Source organism: Macaca fascicularis, chromosome 7, assembly GCF_037993035.2.
Source record: "Macaca fascicularis isolate 582-1 chromosome 7, T2T-MFA8v1.1".
NCBI lineage: Eukaryota > Metazoa > Chordata > Mammalia > Primates > Cercopithecidae > Macaca > Macaca fascicularis.
Window position 1 is genome coordinate 107,642,964 of NC_088381.1, and position 21,774 is coordinate 107,664,737.

Here is a 21,774-nt window from a genome sequence, read left to right on the forward strand (position 1 = left end):
GAGAAATAGGAACACTTTTACACTGTTGGTGGGATTGTAAACTAGTTCAACCATTATGGAAAACAGTATGACAATTCCTCAAGGATCTAGAACTAGAAATACCATTTGACGCAGCTATCCCATTACTGGGGATATACTCAAAGGATTATAAGTCATGCTGCTATAAAGACACATGCACACGTGTGTTTATTGCAGCACTATTCACAATAGCAAAGATTTGGAATCAACCCAAATGTCCATCATTGACAGACTGGATTAAGAAAATGTGGCACATATACACCATGGAATACTATGCAGCCATAAAAAAGGATGAGTTTGTGTCCTTTGTAGGGACATGGATGCAGCTGGAAACCATCATTCTCAGCAAACTGTCACAAGAACAGAAAACCAAATACCGCATGTTCTCACTCATTAGTGGGAATTGAACAATGAGATCACTTGGACACAGGAAGGGGGACATCACACACCGGGTCCTATTGTGGGGAGGGAGGGGGAAGGGAGAGCATTAGGAGATATACCTAATATAAATGATGAGTTAATGAGCACAGCACACCAACATGGCACATGTATACATATGTAACAAACCTGCATGTTGTGCACATGTACTCTAGAATTTAAAGTATAAAAAAAAGTCTTGTGACATATAAACACACTCTTCTCTGGAGTGTAGAATTGATATATACTTTATCCTATTTTTATGTTTAAGTTTGGCGGATAGGAATCTGTTTTTGCATGTTCTCATCTGTTAGTGGAGACCTTCTTGTAAGTTTAGAAATTTAGAATAGTCACAGTCACTGTCATTGGTTTTATTACATTGGTGTTATTACAGACTGTTTGTTAGTTTCTGGGGATGGGAGGTTGAGAGTAGGGAGACGGGAGAAGTCAGTGAGACCTGGGGCAGAATGGGTATATATGCCCATATCATGTTCTTTTTGGAGTATATAAAGTACACTGTTGGACTACATCTCTGAATAATGAATTCGTGTTCTTTCTTCTAAGAAGAATGTAAATATTCTATTCTTTCAAGTTTTATGTATTTGGCTGAATTACTGTTTTAACTGTTGGAGCTCTGCAGACCACCAAGCAACTTGCCTTGGCTGCACTCAATGGTTAGATACTGTTCACTGGACTCTAGTCCTCCCTGCATGGGTCTGCCTGCTCTAAGCAGGGTGCACGTAGTCCGGCTAAGTGTAGAAAGCCTCTTTCCTACAATGAAACCTCAGACTTTGCTTCCTGCCCTCTTGGAAATCCATTCTATTCCTTTTTAATCTGGTTTGGACACTTAGACCCCAAATATAGCTGCTGATTGGGACAGTGTTCTTGTCTGGCCCTACTTTTTTTCTGCAGAATGTCAGGACTTGAATCTCATTTCTGAATCACAGAGCTTGTATTTTCTTTAAGGTATTTTTGATAAGATATTGCAGGAATTGTGACTTCTTACATTTTATCTTTGAGTTACATTATATATTGAGTTACAAAGAAGATAACGGAAAAATTCATTTCAAAAGCTAAACAATTGTCAAAAGCTAAACAATGAATAGGAAAAAATAAGTGTTTCTCTGTTTTCTGGGAATTTGCTAGTTGAAAAGCCTTAGAGGTAATTTTTTATGTTGGTTTTTGGATTTTTCTAATATTGTGTCATAAATAAAATATATGATACTACCTCTGTGTATAAGGAATTCTAACATATTTACAGTGAACCATTTTACAGCCTCTAATTTTTTTCCATTTAATTTTCTTGTAATGAGCCTTTGGACCTTTTTGGACCATTTTGTATTACTCTAAAGCTGCAAAAAACTCAACAATGTGTCCTGTGGCTTCTTGGGCCTACGTGGACCTCATAGCTGTGACTACTTACCTTTCCTCCAGCCCTGTGACAATAGAGCTCTTAATAAGGAGAAATTCCAGAAATGCTAGTGTAGTAGCTTAGCATTTTTATCCTTTTGGCTTATTTTACTCTAATTTTTTTTATCTTAATCCTAAAACCTGGACATTGGCTTTTTTTTTTTTTTTTCTTTGTGCAGAATGCCCCATTTTAAGCTCTTTTTCCAGAAAATGAGTCCCTATTTCTCATTTCCTTCCCTGTGCACTGATTTCTCTGGGATTAACTTCCTGGGCCTAATTTCTGGGCCTCGGCAGCTCATTCCTATATTTAGGCCTTCTTTATTCCTGTAAATATTATGGGCACGTGGAGTCAGTCTTCTGTTAACCCCTTGCTTGTTTAAATATCAAACTAGACACTTTTTGAGAAACTGTGACTTCAGAGGTGAGTTCTTTTAATTTGGTGTTTATGCTTCTGCGGTGATTTGACTGGAGAACATATAGAGTGATAAGTTTGCATGGAGAAATTTGACAGCAACAAATGACTGTGTCCTAAAGTATGCATATTGCTTGCCTGCTTTATTTTATAAGCGAACAAAAATGGATGTGTATTCTTTTCATACAATACAATGAAAAGTTAAAGTTACAGTAATATTCTATCCTGCGATGCAGTATGATTAAATCTTCCCTATAGAATTACATTTTGCTATACACTAACTCAGTACATGTTTACTTACAATAACTATGAATACTGTGCCATGGGTTTTCACATCAATTTTTTTTTCCACTTAGGAACTTTTAATTAGGATGGCCAAAAGGTACTTTCTATCTTGCTTTGGTCTAGAGTCCTATCCTTCTGTGTCAATGCAACTATTCAAAGTTGCAGGTCTTAAGTCTTTATTCGTTTACATAACATTACATTTCCTTCTATACTCTCTATAACTTGCCAATTTCATGCCTTGTTTATTCATTTTATTATATTTAATAACTGTATTTAGTTTTAGTTCTCTTTTCTTAAGATCTGCCAGCTTTGATTCTATATTTTCTTGCCCCAAAATATTGCTGTGATGATGAGGGGTATTTCAAATATATTTTGGTGGTTACAGTTATGTCCACATTGTATTCTGAGCTGAAAACAGATTTCCCATAAAAGAGAAAGATGACAAATATGTTGTTTCTTCTGTAATATCATCAAGCAACTGTTTTTAGAGTAACCGAGGGGTTTGTTTTTCTACTCATTCTCTTATTTATTCATTCATTCAATAAATATTTATGGGATGTCAACTAGTGCCTGGCATTTTTCTAGGCACTTGGAATTCAGCAATGACCAAACAAATTCCTGCTTGTGTGGAACTTACATTCTAGTTCAGGGGTTCTCAAACTTTGCTGCATATTAGAATCTCTTGGGGGAGATTTTGAGTCTATTGATGCCTAGGTTTTGCCTTATGCCAGTGGAATCATAATGGAGTGGTCAACACAGGCATCAGTATGTCTTTGGAAATTTCTGAGGTGATTTCAATGTGCATCTAAAATGTGAGAGCATTAACGTATAGCAGGGGTTATCACATTTTAGCATAGATCAGAATAACAGGAGGATTTATTAAAACTCAAAATAGCTTCTAATTCAATAACCTAAAGGTAGGCTCGGGAATTTGCATTTTAAACAAGTTCCCCAATATTGCTGATGCTGCTGATTTGAGGACTAAACTTTGAAAATAACTGAGATAGAGCCTTGATGCTCAGTGTGTGGTTAGTGGATCAGCAGTGTGGCTTTGCCTAGGAGGTTGTCAGAAGTGCAGAATCTCAGGCTTAACCCCAGACTAACGAGGCAGAATCTGTTTTAACAAGATCTCCAGGTGATTCAAATGTGCATTAAAGTTTGAGAAGGTTTGCCTTAGTGGACCTTTTAATGTGTGTATTATTCAGGGTTCTCTAGAGGGACAGAACTAATGGATATGTAATATATATATATGGAAGTTTGTTTGTTTGTTTATTTATTTATTTATTTATTTTGAGACAGCCTCACTCTGTCGCCAGGCTGGAGTGCAGATAAAGGGAAGTTTATTAAGTATTAACTCACATGATCACAAGGTCCCACAATAGGTCATCTGCAAGCTGAGGAGCAAGGAGAAGCCAGTCTAACTCCCAAAACTGAAGAATTCGGAGTCCAATATTTGAGGGCAAGAAGCATCCAGCACGGGAGAAAGATATAGGCTGGGAGGCTAGGCCAGTTTAGTCTTTTCATGGTTTTCTGCCTGTTTAAAATTTTGCCACACTGGCAGCTGATTAGATGGTACCCACCCAGATTAAGGGTGGGTTTGCCTGTCCCAGGTCACTGACTCAAATGTTAATCTCCTTTGGCAACACCCTCACAGACACACCTGAATCAATACTTTGCATCCTTCAATCCAGTCAAGTTAACACTAAGGATTAACCCCCACAATGTGCATGTCACCCAAACTACAGGTTTATTCCTGACTCTTGAATAGATTCCATTAAAATAAGCTGATATCACGCATATTTTGGAAACAAAGCACTGTAGTGGTAATTTATAATGAGAGAATCTCTTCCAATGTTGTTTTTCGTGCTGCAAAGACTTATAGTGGCAAATACAAAATGACAAGATGCTTAATTCTCCCTGGTTGAATATAAGAGACTCTTGTTTTCTTTTCTTAGAACATTTACTTCAGAAAAATTGCAATGTCTTTCTCTGTCTCTGAAATATATGTAAAACTTTTAAAAACCTAAATACACCTCTAGCCAGCTTATGATCAAGGAATGTCTTTCTCAAGGATACGAGAGCCATCTCTTTGAGGTATAATCAAGGAAGGTAATACCCCTGTCTCCCAGTTTTTGGGGTAAGGTAGGACCTTAACTTTGGTGAGCCCCTCTGTCTCTCCAAATTTCAAAACTACCTTTTGTCATAAAGCTGTGAAAAGTTTATGGATGAAGCCAACTAGCTAACACAGAAGGTTATGCCAACTGTTTACCAAATTTAGAACAAACTGTATGTGACAAACAATGCTGTCAAGTCCTCTTAGTTGAAGACTAGTTATATACTTGAGAACAAGTATGTAATGGGTCCAGCCTGCTTGACTATGTAAAAAGGTGAGATTTCTTTGTCTTTGCATTCTCTTGGCAGATTGCCTGTGATGGGCATCATGATCTAGTTTAATGATTATTCAATAATAAAATTATCTTTTTTCTTTTCTACCTTTGTGGAGAAGTTTTCCAGGTGGGGAGGAAATTCTATTTTTATTTATAGTTTCCCAGCAGAATCAAGTCAATCATTTATTAACTTTCCAGACCATTCTTCTCTTGCTAACCAGTCATAGCATACATTCTGCATATATGACTTTTTATGATGAAGGAAGATTAGAGAGAATATGCAGAATATATTATATGCTAGAGAATATATTATTAATCTTATAAAAGCAAAACATTATAATTCAGATCTTCAGTTTCTCAAGCCTTGTAAAAATGGGCTCTTATGAAAATTTTCAATTGTATATAAAAGTAGAGAGAATAGTATAACACCCTTCACTTATCTTCCAGCTTTAGCAATTATCATGATTTCTCCAATCTTATTTCATCTACATCCCCTTTTATTTTTGGTTTTGGCTGTGGTATTTTAATACAAAATTTAGATATATCATTTAATCCGGAAACACTTCAATATGTACTTCTAACATATTTTTCAAAAAAAAAAAAAACATAAACACAACTATTTACAATAGCCAAAAGGTAGAAAAAGCACAAATGCCCATCAATGAATAAATGGGTAAATAAATTGTGGAACATACATACAATGGAATATTGTTTAGCCATAAAGTGAAGTACTGATATGTGCTACAAGGTGAATGAACCCCCAAAATATTATGCTAAGTGGAAGCAAGTAGGTGCAAAAAGTCAGATATTATATGGCTCTATTTATATGAGATGTCCTTAATAGATCATTCTATAGAGACAGAATGCATATTGGTGTTTGTCAGGGTCTCAGAGAAAGGAAGAATGCAGAGAAACTGCTTAACTGGTAAGAGTAACTTTGTGGTGTTGGAACTGTTTTGGAACTAAGTACAGGTTATACAGCATTTCAAATGGAAACTTTTTAGTCCTTCAGAATCTCTTATGGGACACTAACAAGTGAAGAGGTGAATATTGGAAGCAGTTACAAATTGTGAAAGTTTATAAAGAGAGCATTGGGCTGAGAGAGAAAATAATTGGGAAATTCTTTAGATGACACTGTCAACGAAGACCTTTCTGAGGTTGTAATATTTAAATCAAGGCCTAGAAGTTGAAGAGAAAAATTTCCAGCAGAGTCAAGGGTCTTGAGAAAGAAGAAGTTGCATGTTTGAGAAACTAAGTGCAGGTGTGGGTAGTGGATGTGTCTGTGTAGGCTTTCCCAGCAATCTAAGTGGGCCTGTGTCTGGCTAACAGTGTAATTGGATAAATGGAGCTTAGTTATTTGGTTCATGAATGAATGATGAGTTGCCATGTAATTTTCTCTTAAATTGTGGTAAAATGAGGATATTTATCTAGACTGGGGCAGGAACAATTGCATTTTTATTTCTCTAACACTCTACTTATCCTTAACTGCATGAGACTGAAAGGTCTGAATAATGTTGATAATGTTGGGCTAGGATACAGTAATTAAAACAATTTCTAAAAAGAAGGATAGGTTGAAGAAACTGTAAAGCTAGAATATCTTAGGAATCTAGGGTCAGAGAAAGAAGTAGAGGACTAGAGAGAGAGGGATGGGGACAACAAGAGGCAGAAGATATTTAAGCAAATGGAAGGAAACCGTCTTCTTTAGTGCATGATAGATAGAATGGCTTTGGTATAAACTCTGCCCCCTCTAGCTGTGTGCTCATCAGCAAATCGTTTTACCTTTGGAAGCATCAGCTATGGAATGGCAATCATCATAAGAGTACTTATTCTACGGGGATTTTATGAACTTTAAATCAGATCATGATTGAAACTGGCTTAGCAGATTGCCTGGTACAAAGTAAACCCTTAAATGTTTACTTCTGTGAATATTATACATTTTTTGGCTCCTCAGCTTTTTGACCCCTCTCAAATTCATGTTTTGCCTCATGGTTTTATACTTTGAATTCATATTTTGGTGTTCTCTTTTCAGGACTTTAAAAAATGCTCCCATAGAGAAAATTGTTTAAGTCTCTGAAGAGCCCAGGTTTTCTCTTCAACATCTTAATGCATGTTAAATAAATGAGGCGCTTCTTACCTCATTTATGTTACTATAGTTGGTATATTTTGACTCAAAACAGTAAAACGGTAGTCAGTACCTTTATACATACAAAGAGCAAAATGGTAATTGAAATCAGCCATTATTCAAAATATCTGGTTGTTTGTGTGAATTAAGTAGCTCAGATGCTTTTGTGTGTGGAAACTTTGGCTTACTTAGAAGTTTCATTACCAATTGTATATAATTTATTGAGTACCAGTTGCAAACAAAGCATGATGTTAGATGCATTTGAGGAAGTGGAGATGAATTGGGTACAAAGAATATAGGTGTAACATTTCTAGCATTTTGCTGCCATCTTTAACATTTATTATCTCATTGACTCATAGCAAATTTTATGAATTTATTTCATTTTATGGTTTTAAAAAATATTTATAGAGAAATAAAAGTTTGGAAAGGCAGATCACCTGAGGTCAGGATTTCAAGACCAGCCTGGCCAACATGGTGAAACCCCGTCTCTACTAAAAATATAAAAATTAGCTTGGCATGGTGGCACATGGCTGTAATCCCAGCTACTCAGGAGGCTGAGGCAGGAGAATTGCTTGAACCCGGGAGCTGGTTCACTGCACTCCAGCCTGGGCAACAGAGCGAGACTCCGTTTCCAAAAAATAAGAAAATAAAATAAAAGTTTGGAAAGGCAAAGTGATTTTCCCATGAGTAGTAAAGTAGTAATAGGATCTTGCTTTGTATAAGTTTTTCCTCCAAATCCCAGGGCTCTCTTTATCACATAGGTATCCAGAGAGAGAAAACATACTCATTTTTTAGCAACTGAGGCTAAGCAAAACCTAAGTAACAAGGCTATAAGCTCTAAACAATAGAAGATACTGAATATAGTAGAAAATTCCTAAGATTTTTTAGTCCAAAGATATATGCTTAAGTCTTAGCTCTGCCATTTACTACCTTTGGAGTCTTGGATGAGGTCACTTAACCTTGTTGAGCTTTAATTCCCTCATCATCTTTTCATGAAGATAAAATTATATGATATAGTGAAGACACTGAGAAAAGGAAAATGCTCTAAAAATATAACAGCATTCCATTAATTGTAAGACACTGATTTGACATTTAGAAAATAACACTTTCATTTTTGATAATTTTCACATACATCACAATTAAAATATTTAAGGAATGCTTTATATTAGGTTGGTACAAAAGTAATCGTGGCTTTTGCTATTGAAAGTAATGGCAAAAACCACAATTACTTTTTCACCTAACAAATACAACTGATGTCAGATAGGTTTCACATACTTTCATATACGGTGGTTTTGCTGTGAAACCCTTTTACAGTAGGCAGCTTACTTATTTTAAGGAACATTATTTATCCTATTGTTTATCTGAATCCATGTAATAAGAAGACATATTATAGTTCTGCCATACCTTATGTATTATTATTTAAAAGATCTTTAAAAACTACTATTTTCCTCTCCTTTGGATTCTAGAGATTTAATTAGTTAAGTTTATCAGTATGGTAGGTACCTTGAAAAATATTCTTTGTTCTGAGGCCCTCAAATACTTGTAATAAAGCTTTCTTCCTCTCTACCATTTGAGAACTTTAGTTGCCAGAAACAATCAACATATTTCCAAAAGTGCTGATTAGGGAATATCCCGCTAATTGCTTTTGATTTACCTTAAATAAAGCAATTAGCAACTCAAATTTAATCTTTGGGGATATGAACATTCTTATGAGCAAACTTGAGTTTTTAGTCCTAAAATGTATCATAGAGAAAATAATTATTCTAATCCCCATGAACACGTTTGAAGAGTTAGGCTGATGTTTTTCTCACATCTTTTTTCACTGAGACACACAGCATATACAGCCTACTTTCATGGGGGATTAGGATTCGTAAGTACTTACATATTTAGTAACTATGAGAGTCTAAACTGATGATTAATAGTAGAGCATCATTTTAAAAAATGTATAGCTGAAGGCAGAAAATAAAGTGCTGATTGGTTCATTAAGCAATTCAATCCCAAACCATAAAAAGTTTAAGTTTAATCCTGCCTGAAGCCTGACTGATCCTGTCATAAACTTTCATAAACCTTCCACTTAAACCTGGTCTGTGGTTTTATTAATCTAACAATAATTCAAAATGACATACCATGTAGCAATATAAATCTATAAGATGGATATTATAAAATGTATACCAGTACAAAACCCTGGATAATTATGTAAAAATGCAATATCTTTTAGTTAGGTATGTTTTTCTGAATTGCAGCTTCTGGCTTGGTTAACATAAAAGTTCTCTCAATGTGTTGATATGCCTGAAGGAAAAGAAAGAAAAATTGAGATAGCCACTGACAAAAAGTTCTGGAGTTCAGAAAGCCTTATTTGCAAAACTCAGGGAGTTATTTAAAGAAGACCTAGTTTATGTTCTCTAGGAGAATCTTCCATGTTGCTATGTGGCACTTTTAGCTCTTGGATTTAATGGCTATATTGATATTCTGTAGATACAGTTAGGGGTTCTGGGCAATAGGCACACTTTCAGAAACTCAAATGAACTCTCAGATGTTGGACTATTTTTTGGGAAGGGGGAGGATTTTCTTAGTTCTCAGTCTAGTGGTTAGATGAACTCTCAAACTAGATCATAAGAGTAAACCTTAGAAATGTATTATTCCAATCCTGTTATTTGGAATGGAAGACTGCATCTCTATTTTATAAGGGGCAGAGAGAGATATTTCCAAGAATAAGCCTAGAAGGAGTCCATAAGAGCTAGAGGGTTTGTTCTCATAGCCCTGCCATAGTCACTCAACAGAAGCAGTCTGCTCTTAAATGAAAAGGAGCCTTGAGCAAAAGTTCAAATGCCTGCTGTTGAACCATAGGACATTTAGGCTTTTATAAGACAGTTGTTGGAGAAATATCTGAAGCCATAGAGTTTTTTCCCCTGCCTGGTGCCTTATGGGTTTAGATTGACCATACATGAGAAAAAAATCCACTTTAATGTGATGGGATGAAAGCCAAGGTGCATTACACACTGTGATTTAGGATAGTCACAACTGTAACTCAGGAAGACGTGTGTGTAATTATTTGTCAAGGATCTTCTCTTCTGATAGACTTTGAAGTCCTCTCTAGTGTTTAGTTCAGTGCTTGGTGCATGGTGGGTGGTCACTGAGAATTTGCTGAATGATTTAATCACGAAGGATATTTATACAATAGAAAGGGAAATACGACATTTTGAATGTTACCCACTTCTGTGACCAAATATTGGCATTCAGACTTCATGCTAAAGCAGGTGCTTTTTAAGGGGAGTGTGTGCATCAGTGTTTGTGTTTGGTGGACACTTGTGCAGTGTTTGTAGTGTAACTTAGGTGGAAGATCATAATTGCTGCATATTTTATTTAGTAATTTGTTAAAAATATAGCAAAGAAATAAAATGTAGCATTCTTACATGGAAGTTTAAGATATCTGCATTAGCTCCTATACTTTCCTTAGCAGATTATCTGTCTTTCTCAAAAAGGCTTGTATTCTTTCAGTCTTTCAAATATAGGACAACACAACAATAATGTGAATCTGAGTATCATAAATATTTGGCAATTGCCTCCTACCCCCATCCTCTGCCCAGCCCCTGATATTAAACAGCCAGGTAGTGGGGGTGAGTGGTAGGCTAAAGTTATCATCCTCTGGTGGCAGTAGAAGTCATGGTGGTGGTAGTGGTAAGCCTGGGAAATGTGAACAGGAGTGTGGGACCCTGTGAGGAAACTTCAAGTACCAGGCAATCCCCTTCCTCAAAAGCAGCAGAGTAGAAATTAGAGACATTTGTTCCCAGTGTTCTCCAAATAGCCTCCTGACCCATCCTCTTTGGTTCAGGCTGATGAAATTGACCCTTCTTTGTCCCCCAAACATCATATCCCTGGAATTCTTGTTTCTTTGAAGTTCTCTTGATATTTAAATTGTAACAGAAAAATGACACCAGGGTGCCAGGCTGCAGTTAGACCAGATGGACTTGGATCAATCTCTTACTTCATTAACTTTGCAAGAATGGAATCCTGTATTTTACCTGTGTGTGTGTGTGTGTGTGTGTGTGTGTGTGTGTGTGTGTGTGTGTATGTGTTTTGACTCTACTCATAGCCTTATGGCAAGGTTTTGCTGGATCAACCACCATCATTTTGTCTAAACATGAAAAAGTAAGTTTCAATAAATATTGACAATATAGCTTATTTTCTGTTGCATTATGTGGTCTACTACTCCTAAGAGGCAACTTTATAGTAAGTCAAAAATTAAGTCCTGTATAGTGCAATGTTCCTATTGCTATATGATCAGATACTAAAATAGACAATTGCTGTCTTCCTTCTTACATCTTCATGTAATAGAATGATCTTTCTAATTTCAACATTCAGGTAGTACAAACAATGCTGATTTGCATTCACTCATCATGTTTAAGACTTTTCAGATCAGTATTGAACTAATGTGGAACCAGCACACATCAAAGCCAGAATCACAACTGCATTTATTATCCTAATTAATTTTGCTATCCCAATAGAGATATTTTTAAATTATTTTATTCAAATGAGAGGACAATTATAATTTACAATAGTAAACACTCATATTGTAATAATAAACACTGGGGCTGCCACTATTTACAGAACTCATTTAGTTGAATCTAAACAGCTAAATGTTTTGAAAAAAACCTGCTTAACCATAGGCAATTTTCCTTCAGCCATCAAAATAAAACCGTGTGTTTCTGCTTATACATGGGGCCTACAAATCTACTGTTCCATTTTGTCTTTTTCATGGGAAGGGGAGGAGAGAGAAAATGGATTCATCCTTAGGGCAAGCAGTATTCACCATTTCTCATTTTGGTGTTTTTGTTAAAACAGGATAACTAATTAGGAGAAGAGAGAAAGTTAACAGTTGAGCAATTCTTTAGAGATTTTGAATAAATACAGACAGGCAGAAAGAACTTTCATTCCAAAATAAAGTAGGACTTTTATAGTTCTGTTTTCATTATTGCCTTTGTATAAGAACACAGGAGTCTTGCAGCTCTAGAATTTACCAGCTGCCTTTCCAAATGGTGTTAAGGTAGGAAAGAACAGTATTTAGTGGCAAAATCTAGACGTGGCTTGTTGTCAGAATTTAGTACAGAAAACCTATTTAAATTATTAACAGAAATGTCCAAGAGTGTTAATATACTTTTTCTCATTCTTAGGGCATAGATAATTGTGAAGATCAGATGTTATCCTGGTGATTCTGTTGCCTATCTTCTGAGAGCAATGGAAAACTGAAAATTTAACTTTAAAAATGTTTTTAAATTTTATATTCACTTTTTAATTTACTCACAATAAACTTCACTCTTTTGGATGCACAGGTTTAAGAATTTTAACCAATACATTGAATCATGTGACCACTACCACCATCAAGATACAGAGAAGACCAATTGTCTCAAATTATTTTTCCGTGCTCCGCCGTGCTCCCTCTACTTAGTCAACCCTTCCTCCCACCTCAACCTCTGTCAACAGTGATCTATTTGTTCTCCATCCATATAGTTTTGCCTTATTCAGAGTGTCAAATAAATGAAATCGTACTATCCATAGCTTTTTGAGCCTGGCTTTTTTCACTTAATATGTTTCAGATTTATTTATGATGTTGTAGGTATTAAAAATTTGTTCCTTTTTATTGCTGTTGTGCTACAGTTTGTCTTTCCATTCATTAGGGTTGTTCTCAGTTTTTAGTGATTGTGAATAAATCACTATAAGCTCTTGCATACAAGTTTTGGTGTGACCACAGTTTTCATTTTTCTTGGATAAATACCTAGAAATGTGATCACTGTGATACAGTAATATATTTTTAACTGTACAGAAAATTGACCAACTGTTTTCTAAAATCAATGTGCCATTTTTCATTCCCACATGTAATGTGTGAATATTCCAGTTGCTCTGCATTTTCACCAACATTTGGTATTGTTGATTTTTTTTTAAAAAACATTTTGCTGTTTAGATGATATATAGTCATATCTTGTTTTAATTTGTGTCTCTCTGATGAATAGTGATGTCGAGCTTTTTTCCATGTGATTATTTGCCATCTGTCTATCTTTTTTGATGGAAGTATTTGTTCAAATATTTTGCCTATTTTTGGTATTTTTTTGTTGTTAAGTTTGGAAGGCTCTTATATTCTGGATAAGTCATTTGTCAGATAGGTGATTTACAAATATTTTCTCCCAGTCCATGGTTTATCTTTTCATTCTCTTAACAGTATCTTTTACGAGGAAAAGTTTTGGTTTTAATGAAGTTCAATTTAACAAATTTTGTCTTTTAAGAATCATTACTTGAGTGTCATATTTAAAAACATTGCCCAATTCAAGATCGCAAATATTTCTCCTACATTTTCTTCCAGAAGTTTTATAGTTTTAGGTCTTAAATTTAGGTCTGTTATATATTTTAAGTTTTGTATATGAGTTTAAGTACCTTTTTGCATATAAGGACCAATTGTTCTAGCACCATTTTTGAAAAGACTATTATTTTCCTATTGAACTGTCTTTGTACTTTTACCAAAATTAAGTTGTCCATATATGTGTGAGTGAAAAATTTCTGGATTATTCTGCTACATTGAGCAGTGTGCCTATTATTTTGCCCATACCACACTGATTTTGCAGTAATATTTGAAGTTAATTAGTATGTGTTATCCAACTTTGTTCTTCTGCAAAATTGTTTTGGCTATTTTAGTTATCTGCCTTTCTATATATTTTTGAAATCTATATATTTTTGAATTATGTTTGCTACATAAAATTAAGTGATATTTTGACTGAGATTGTGTTAAATCTATAAATAAATTTGGTGAATATTATAATATTAAGAGTATCAAATCTTCTAATTCATGAACATGGTATATATCTCTATATGAGTTTTTTATTTCTCTTATCAGTTGTATAGTTTTCAACATACATATTATGAGTCTAGTTTGTTAGGTTTATATATACATGTTTTGTGGTTTTTGATGCTATTATGCATTATATTGCTCTAAAATTTTAATTTCTAGTTGTTCATGGCTAATAGAAACAGAGTTGAAATTTCTATATTGAACTTTGTATCCTGTGACCTTTTAAAATTTATACGTTGGTTTTAGGACATCTTTCTAATAGCCAATTGCATTCGTTTGTTAAGGTTGCTGTAAAAGAAAATGCCACAGATGGGATGGCTTACAAAAAAAGAAATTGATTTTCCCATGATTCTAGAGGAAAAGAAGTTCAACATCTCAAGGTATTGGAAGAATTGGTTTCTTCTAAGGCCTCTCTGGCTCGTAGATGGCCATTTTCTTGTATCTTCATATGATCTTTCCTCAGTGTGTATCTATGTCCTAATCTCCTTTTCTCCTAAGAATACCAGTTATATTGGATTAGGGCCTAACCTAATGACCTCGTGTAATTACCTCTTTAAAGACCTTATTTCCAAATGCAGTCACATTCTCACATTCTGAGAGACTGGGGATTAAAACTTCATATCAATTCTGGAGGAGACAAAATTCAGCCCATGACAACAATCATGTCACCTCTGAACAGCAACAGTTTTACTTATTCCTTTTTTATACACATTATTTTATTTTTTTTTCTTATTTCAGTGGCTAAGATTTATCGTATGATGCTAAATCTGAGTGGTGAGGACAGACATTCTTGAGTCATTCCTAATCTTATAGGTCAAACATTATCTTACATCATTAAGAATGACATGAGCTTTAGGATTTAACACATTTTTTGTGTGTTTCTTTGTAGTTGCCTTTTTATTATAGATGTGTGTTGAATTTTGCCACACATTTTTTTTTTTGTCATCTGTTGGGATGATTAGATATTTTTTCTTTGGAATAATGATTTATAGCTAATTATTTATTTTTAATGTTAAGCCAGTCTTGTATTCCCAGGCTAAACCCCACTTGTTTGTGGTACACTATCCTCTTTATATATTGCCTACTTCAGTTTTCTATTATTATTTTTTAAAGAATTAGGCCTGTTTTCATGAGAAATATTGTTCTCTTTTCTTCCTAAGATATTTGGTAGAATTAGCCCATGAAACTGTCTGACTCTCGTGTTTTCTTTGTTGGAAGGTTTTCAACAATGAATTACATTTTTAAAAACAGATATAGGACTATTTTATCCAGTTTTCTTGAGTGAGTTTCTTTTTTTGTTTGTTTGTTTGTTTTTTTTTTTTTGTACTTGTGTATTTCCAGGAACTTGCACATTTTTTGAGTTGTCAAGTTGGTTGACATAAAGTCTTTTCGCAGTATTTTCATAGTATACTTTTTAATGATTATAGAGTCTGTAGTGATGTCTACTTTTTCTTTTTTTTCTTTTTGAGATAGTCTCATTCTGTCACCCAGGCTGGAGTACAGTGACGCAATCTCTGCTCACTGCAAACTCTGTTTCTTGGGTTCAAGTGATTCTTCTGCCTCAGCCTCCCAAGTAGCTGGGATTACTGGTGTGTGCCACCATGCCTGGCTAATTTTTTTGTGTGTTTTTTAGAAGAGATGGGGTTTCACCATGTTGGTCAGGCTGATCTCAAACTCCTGACCTCAAATGATTTGCCCACCTTGGCCTCCCAAATTGCTAGGATTACAGGCGTGAGTCACCATGCCCTGACATCCCTTTTCTTTATTGATATTTGTAACTTGTGTCTTCCTTCCTTTTTTGTATTGGTTGGTTTGACTAGAGGTTTTTCAATTTTATTTTTTCAATAAACTAGTTGTAGGTGTCATTAATTTTTTTCTCTATGTTTTCAATTTCATTATTTTTCCTTTATTTCCTTCCTTCTGCTTGCTTTGGATTTAACTTGTTCTTCTTTTTCTGGTTTATTTTATTTTATTTTATTTATTTTTTAAATTATACTTTAAGTTCTAGGGTACATGTGTACAACATGCAGGTTTGTTACATAGGTGTACATGTGCCATGTTGGTTTGCTGCACCCATCAACTTGTTGCTTACATTAGGTATTTCTCCTAATGTTATCCCTCCATCAGCACCCCCACTCCCTGACAGGCCCCAGTGTGTGATGTTCCCCGCCCTGTGTCCAAGTGTTTTCATTGTTCAATTCCCATCTGTGAGTGAAAACATGTGGTGTTTGGTTTTCTGTCCTTGTGATAGTTTGCTGAGAATGATGATTTCCAGCTGCATCCATGTCCCTGCATCCATGAACTCATCTTTTTTTTTGGCTGCATAATACTCCATGGTGTATATGTGCCACATTTTCTTTACCCAGTCTATCATTGATGGACATTTGAGTTGGTTCCAAGTCTTTGCTATTGTGAATAGTGCCGCAATAAACCTACGTGTGCGTGTGTCTTTATAATAGAATGATTTATAATCCTTTGGGTATATAACCAGTAATGGGATCTCAGGGTCAAATGGTATTTCTAGTTCTAGATCCTTGAGGAATCGCCATACTGTCTTCCACTATGGTTGAACTAATTTACACTCCCACCAACAGTGTAAAAGCATTCCTATTTCTCCACATCCTCTCCAGCATCTGTTGTTTCCTGACTTTTTAATGATCGTCATTCTAACTGGTGTGAGATGGTATCGCATTGTGATTTTGATTTGCATTTTGCTGATGACCTGTGATGATGAGCATTTTTTCATGTGTCTGTTGCCTGCATAAATGTCTTCATTTGAGAAGTGTCTGTTCATATCCTTCACCCACTTCAGGCAATGTCTTCATTTGAGAAGTGTCTGTTCATATCCTTCACCCACGTTTTGATGGAGTTGTTTGTTTTTTTTCATGCAAATTTGCTTAAGTTCTTTGAAGATTCTAGATATTAGCCGTTTGTCAGATGGGTAGATTGCAAAAATTTTATCCCATTCTGTAGGTTACCTGTTCACTCTGATGGTAGTTTCTTTTGCCGTGAAGAAGCTCTTTAGTTTAATTAGATCCCATTTGTCTATTTTCGCTTTTGTTGTCTTTGCTTTTGGTGTTATAGTCATAAAGTGCTTGACCATGCCTGTGTCCTGAGGTTTTCTTCTAGGGTTTTTATGGTTTTATGTATATCATTTAAGTCTTTAATCAATCTTAAATTAATTTTTGTATAAGGTGTAAGGAAAGGATCCAGTTTCACCTTTCTACATATGGCTAGTAAGTTTTCCTAGCACCATTTATTAAACAGGTAATCCTTTCCCCATTTCTTGTTTCTCTCAGGTTTGTCGAAGATCAGATGGTTGTAGACGTGTGGTATTATTTCTGAGGGCTCTGTTCCATTCCATTGGTCTATATCTCTGTTTTGGTACCAGTACCATGCTGTTTTGGTTACTGTAGCCTTGTAGAATAGTCTGAAGTCAGGTAGCGTGAGGCCTCCAGCTTTATTCTTTTTGCTTAAGATTGTCTTGGCAATGCAGGCTCTTTTTTGGTTCCATATGAACTTTAAAGTAGTTTTTTCCAATTCTGTGAAGAAAGTCATTGGTAGCTTAATGGGGATGACATTGAATCTATCAATTATCTTGGGCAGTATGGACATTTTCATGATATTGATTCTTCCTATGCATGAGCATGGAATGTTCTTCCATTTGTTTGTGTCCTTTTTTATTTCATTGAGCAGTGGTTTGTAGTTCTCCTTGAAGAGGTCCTTCACATCCCTTGTAAGTTGGATTCCTAAGTATTTCATTCTATTTGAAGCAATTGTGAATGGGAGTTCACTCATGATTTGGCTGTCTGTCTGTTTGTAAGAGTGCTTGTGATTTTGCACATTGATTTTGTATCCTGAGACTTTGCAGACGTTGCTTATCAACTTAGGGAGATTTTGGGCTGAGACAATGGGGTTTTCTAAATATACAATCATGTCATCTGCAATTTGTCAAGGGACAATTTGACTTCCTCTTTTCCTAATTGAATACCCTTTATTTCTTTCTCTTGCCTGATTGCCCTGGCCGGAACTTCCAACACTATGTTGAATAGGAGTGGTGAGAGAGGGCATCCCTGTCTTGTGCCAGTTTTCAGAGGGAATGCTTCCAATTTTTGCCCATTCAGTATGCTATTGGATGTGGGTTTGTCATAAATAGCTCTTATTATTTTGAGATATGTTCCATCAATACTGAATTTATTGAGAGTTTTTAGCATGAAGGGCTGTTGAATTTTGTCAAAGGCATTTTCTGCATTTATTGAAATAATCATGTTGTTTTTCCTTTGCTTGTGTTTATATTGCTGGATTATGTTTATTGATTTGCGTATGTTGAACCAGCCTTACATCCCAGGGATGATGCCCACTTGATCATGGTGGATAAGCTTTTTGATGTGCTGCTGGATTCAGTTTGCCAGTATTTTACTGAGGATTTTTGCATCAATGTTCATCAGGGATATTGGTCTAAAATTCTCTTTTTTTGTTATGTGTCTGCTAGGCTTTGGTATCAGGATGATGTTAGCCTCAATAATGAGTTAAGGAGGAGTCCCTCTTTTTGTATTGATTGGAATAGTTTCAGAAGGAATGGTACCAGCTCCTCCTTGTGTCTCTGGTAGAATTTGGCTGTGAATCCATCTGGTCCTGGACTGTTTTTGGTTGTTAGGCTATTAATTATTGCCTCAATTTCAGAGCCTGTTATTGGTCTATTCAGGGATTCAACTTCTTCCTGGTTTAGTCTTGGGAGACTGTATGTGTCTAGGAATTTATCCATTTCTTCTAGGTTTTCTAGTTTATTTGCGTAGAGTTGTTTATAGTATTCTCTGATGGTAGTTTGTATTTCTGTTGGGTCGGTGGTGATATCCCCTTTATCTTTTTTTATTGTGTCTATTTGATTTTTCTCTCTTTTCTTCCTTATTAGTGTTGCTAGTGGTCTATCAATTTTGTTGATCTTTTCAAAAAAACCAGCTCCTGGATTCATTGATTTTTTTAAAGGGTTTTTTGTGTCTGTGTCTCTTTCAGTTCTGCTCTTAGTTATTTCTTGCCTTCTGCTAGCTTTCGAATGTGTTTGCTCTTGCTTCTCTAATTCTTTTAATTGTGATGTTAGGGTGTCAATTTTAGATCTTTCCTCCTTTCCCTTATGGGCATTTAGTGCTATAAATTTCCCTCTACACAGTGCTTTAAATGTGTCCCAGAGGTTCTGGTATGTTGTATATTTGTTCACATTAGTTTCAAAGAACATCTTTATTTCTGCCTTCATTTCATTATGTACCCAGTAGTCATTCAGGAGCAGGTTGTTCAGTTTCCATGTAGTTGAGAGGTTTTGAATGAGTTTCTTAATCCTGAGTTCTAGTTTGATTGCACTGTGGTCTGAGAGACAGTTTGTTATAATTTCTGTTCTTTTACATTTGCTGAGGAATGCTTTACTTCCAACTGTGTGGTCAATTTTGGAATAAGTGCAATGTGGTGCTGAGAAGAAGGTATATTCTGTTGATTTGAGGTGGCGAGTTCTGTAGATGTCTATTAGGTCTGCTTGGTACAGAGCTGAGTTCAATTCCTGGACATCCTTGTTAACTTTCTGTCTCGTTGATCTGTCTAATGTTGACAGTGGAGTGTTGAAGTCTCCCATTATTATTGTATGGGAGTCTAAGTCTCTTTGTAAGTCTCTAAGGACTTGCTTTATGAATCTAGGTGCTCCTGTATTGGGTGCATGTATATTTAGGATAGTTAGCTCTTCTCGTTGAATTGATCCCTTTACCATTATGTAATGGTCTTCTTTATCTCTTTTGATCTTTATTGGTTTAAAGTCTATTTTATCAGAGACTAGGATTGCAACCCCTGCTTTTTTTCTGTTTTCCATTTGCTTGGTAGATTGTCCTCTATCCTTTTATTTTGAGCCTATTTTGTGTGTCTCTGCATGTGAGATGGGTCTCCTGAATACAGCACACTGATGGATTTTGACTCTTTATCCAATTTGTCAGTCTGTGCCTTTTAATTGGAGCACTTAGCCCATTTTCATTGAAGGTTAATATTGTTATGTGTGAATTTGATCCTGTCATTATGATGTTAGCTGGTTATTTTGCTCTTTAGTTGATGTAGTTTCTTCTCAGCATTGATGGTCTTTACATTTTGGCATGTTTTTGCAATGGCTGGTACCGGTTGTTCCTTTGCATGTTTAGTGCTTCCTTCAGGAGCTCTTGTAGGGCAGGCCTAGTAGTGACAAAATCTCTCAGCATTTGCTTGTCTGTAAAGGATTTTATTTCTCCTTCACTTATGAAACTTAGTTTGGCTGGATATGAAATTCTGAGTTTAAAATTCTTTTCTTTAAGAATGTTGAATATTGGCCCCCACTCTCTTCTGGCTTGTAGAGTTTTGTTGAGAGATCTGCTGTTAGTCTGATGGGCTTCCCTTTGTGGGTAACCCGACTTTTCTCTCTGGCTGCCCTTAAGATTTTTTCCTTCATTTCAACTTTGGTGAATCTGACAATTATGTGTCTTGGAGTTGCTCTTCTCGAGGAGTATCTTTGTGGCATTCTCTGTATTTCCTGAATTTGAATGTTGGCCTGCCTTGCTAGGTTGGGGAAGTTCTCCTGGATAATATCCTGAAGAGTGTTTTCCAACTTGGTTCCATTCTCCCCATCACTTTGAGGTACACCAATCACATGTAGGTTTGGTCTTTTCACATAATCCCATATTCTTGGAGGCTTTGTTTGTTTCTTTTTACTCTTTTTTTCTCTAAACTTCTTGCTTCATTTCATTTATTTGATTTTCCATCACTGATACCCTTTCTTTCAGTTGATCAAATCAGTTACCGAAGCTTGTGCATATGTCATGTAGTTCTCGTGCCATGGTTTTCAGCTCTATCAGGTCATTTAAGGACTTCTCTACATTGGTTATTCTAGTTAGCCATTCTTCTATTCTTTTTTCAAGGTTTTGGCTTCTTTGCATGGGTTTGGATTTCCTCCTTTAGCTTGGAGGAGTTTGATTGTCTGAAGCCTTCTTCTCTCAACTCGTCAAAGGCATTCTCTGTCCAGCTTTGTTCTGTTGCTGGCAAGGAGCTGCGTTCCTTTGGAGGGGGAGAGGTGCTCTGATTTTTAGAATTATCAGCTTTTCTGCTCTGGTTTCTCCCCATCTTTGTGGTTTTACCTACCTTTGGTCTTTGATGATGGTGTTGTACAGATGGGGTTTTGGTGTGGATGTCCTTTCTGTTTGTTAGTTTTCCTTCTAACAGTCAGGACTCTCAGCTGCACATCTATTGGAGTTTGCTGGAGGTCCTCTCCAGACTCTGTTTGCCTGGGTATCAGCAGCAGAGGCTGCAGAAGAGTGAATATTGCTGAACAGCAAATGTCGCTGCCTGATCATTCCTATGGAAGCTTCATCTCAGAGGTGTACATGGCCATGTGAGGTGTCAGTCTGTCCTTACTTGGGGGTGACTCCCAGTTAGGCTACGCAGGGGTCAGGGACCCACTTGAGGAGGCAATTTGTCCATTCTCAGATCTCAGACTCCATGCTGGGAGAACCACTACTCTCTTCAAAGATGTCAGACAGGGACATTTAAATCTGCAAAGGTTTGTGCTGCCTTTTGTTTGGCTATGCCCTATCCCCAGAGGTGGAGTCTACAGAGGCAGGCAGGCCTCGTTCAGCTGCGATGGGTTCCACCCAGTTTGAGCTTCTCTGCTTTGTTTCCCTACTCAAGCCTCAGCAATGGTGGGTGCCCCTCCCCCAGCCTTGCTGCCACCTTGCAGTTAAATCTCAGACTGCTGTGCTAGCAGTGAGGGAGGCTCCGTGGGTGTGGGATCCTCTGAGCCAGGTGTGGGATATAATCTCCTGGTGTGCCATTTGCTAAGACCCTTGGAAAAGCATGGTATTAGAGTGGGAGTGACCTGATTTTCCAG

At 36.2% G+C, this 21,774-nt stretch overlaps 1 long non-coding RNA gene across 2 annotated transcripts in view; it reads left to right on the forward strand.

Annotated features, from left to right (window-relative positions):
• Positions 1-14,223, forward strand: part of LOC135971966 (uncharacterized) — a 383,403-nt gene extending 369,180 nt beyond the window's left edge. For both annotated transcript variants that reach the window (XR_010588446.2, XR_012415745.1), the window contains one exon: positions 14,174-14,223. This is a non-coding gene — a long non-coding RNA (uncharacterized lncRNA). The remainder of the gene's footprint in view (positions 1-14,173) is intronic.
• Positions 14,224-21,774: the final 7,551 nt, after the last annotated feature.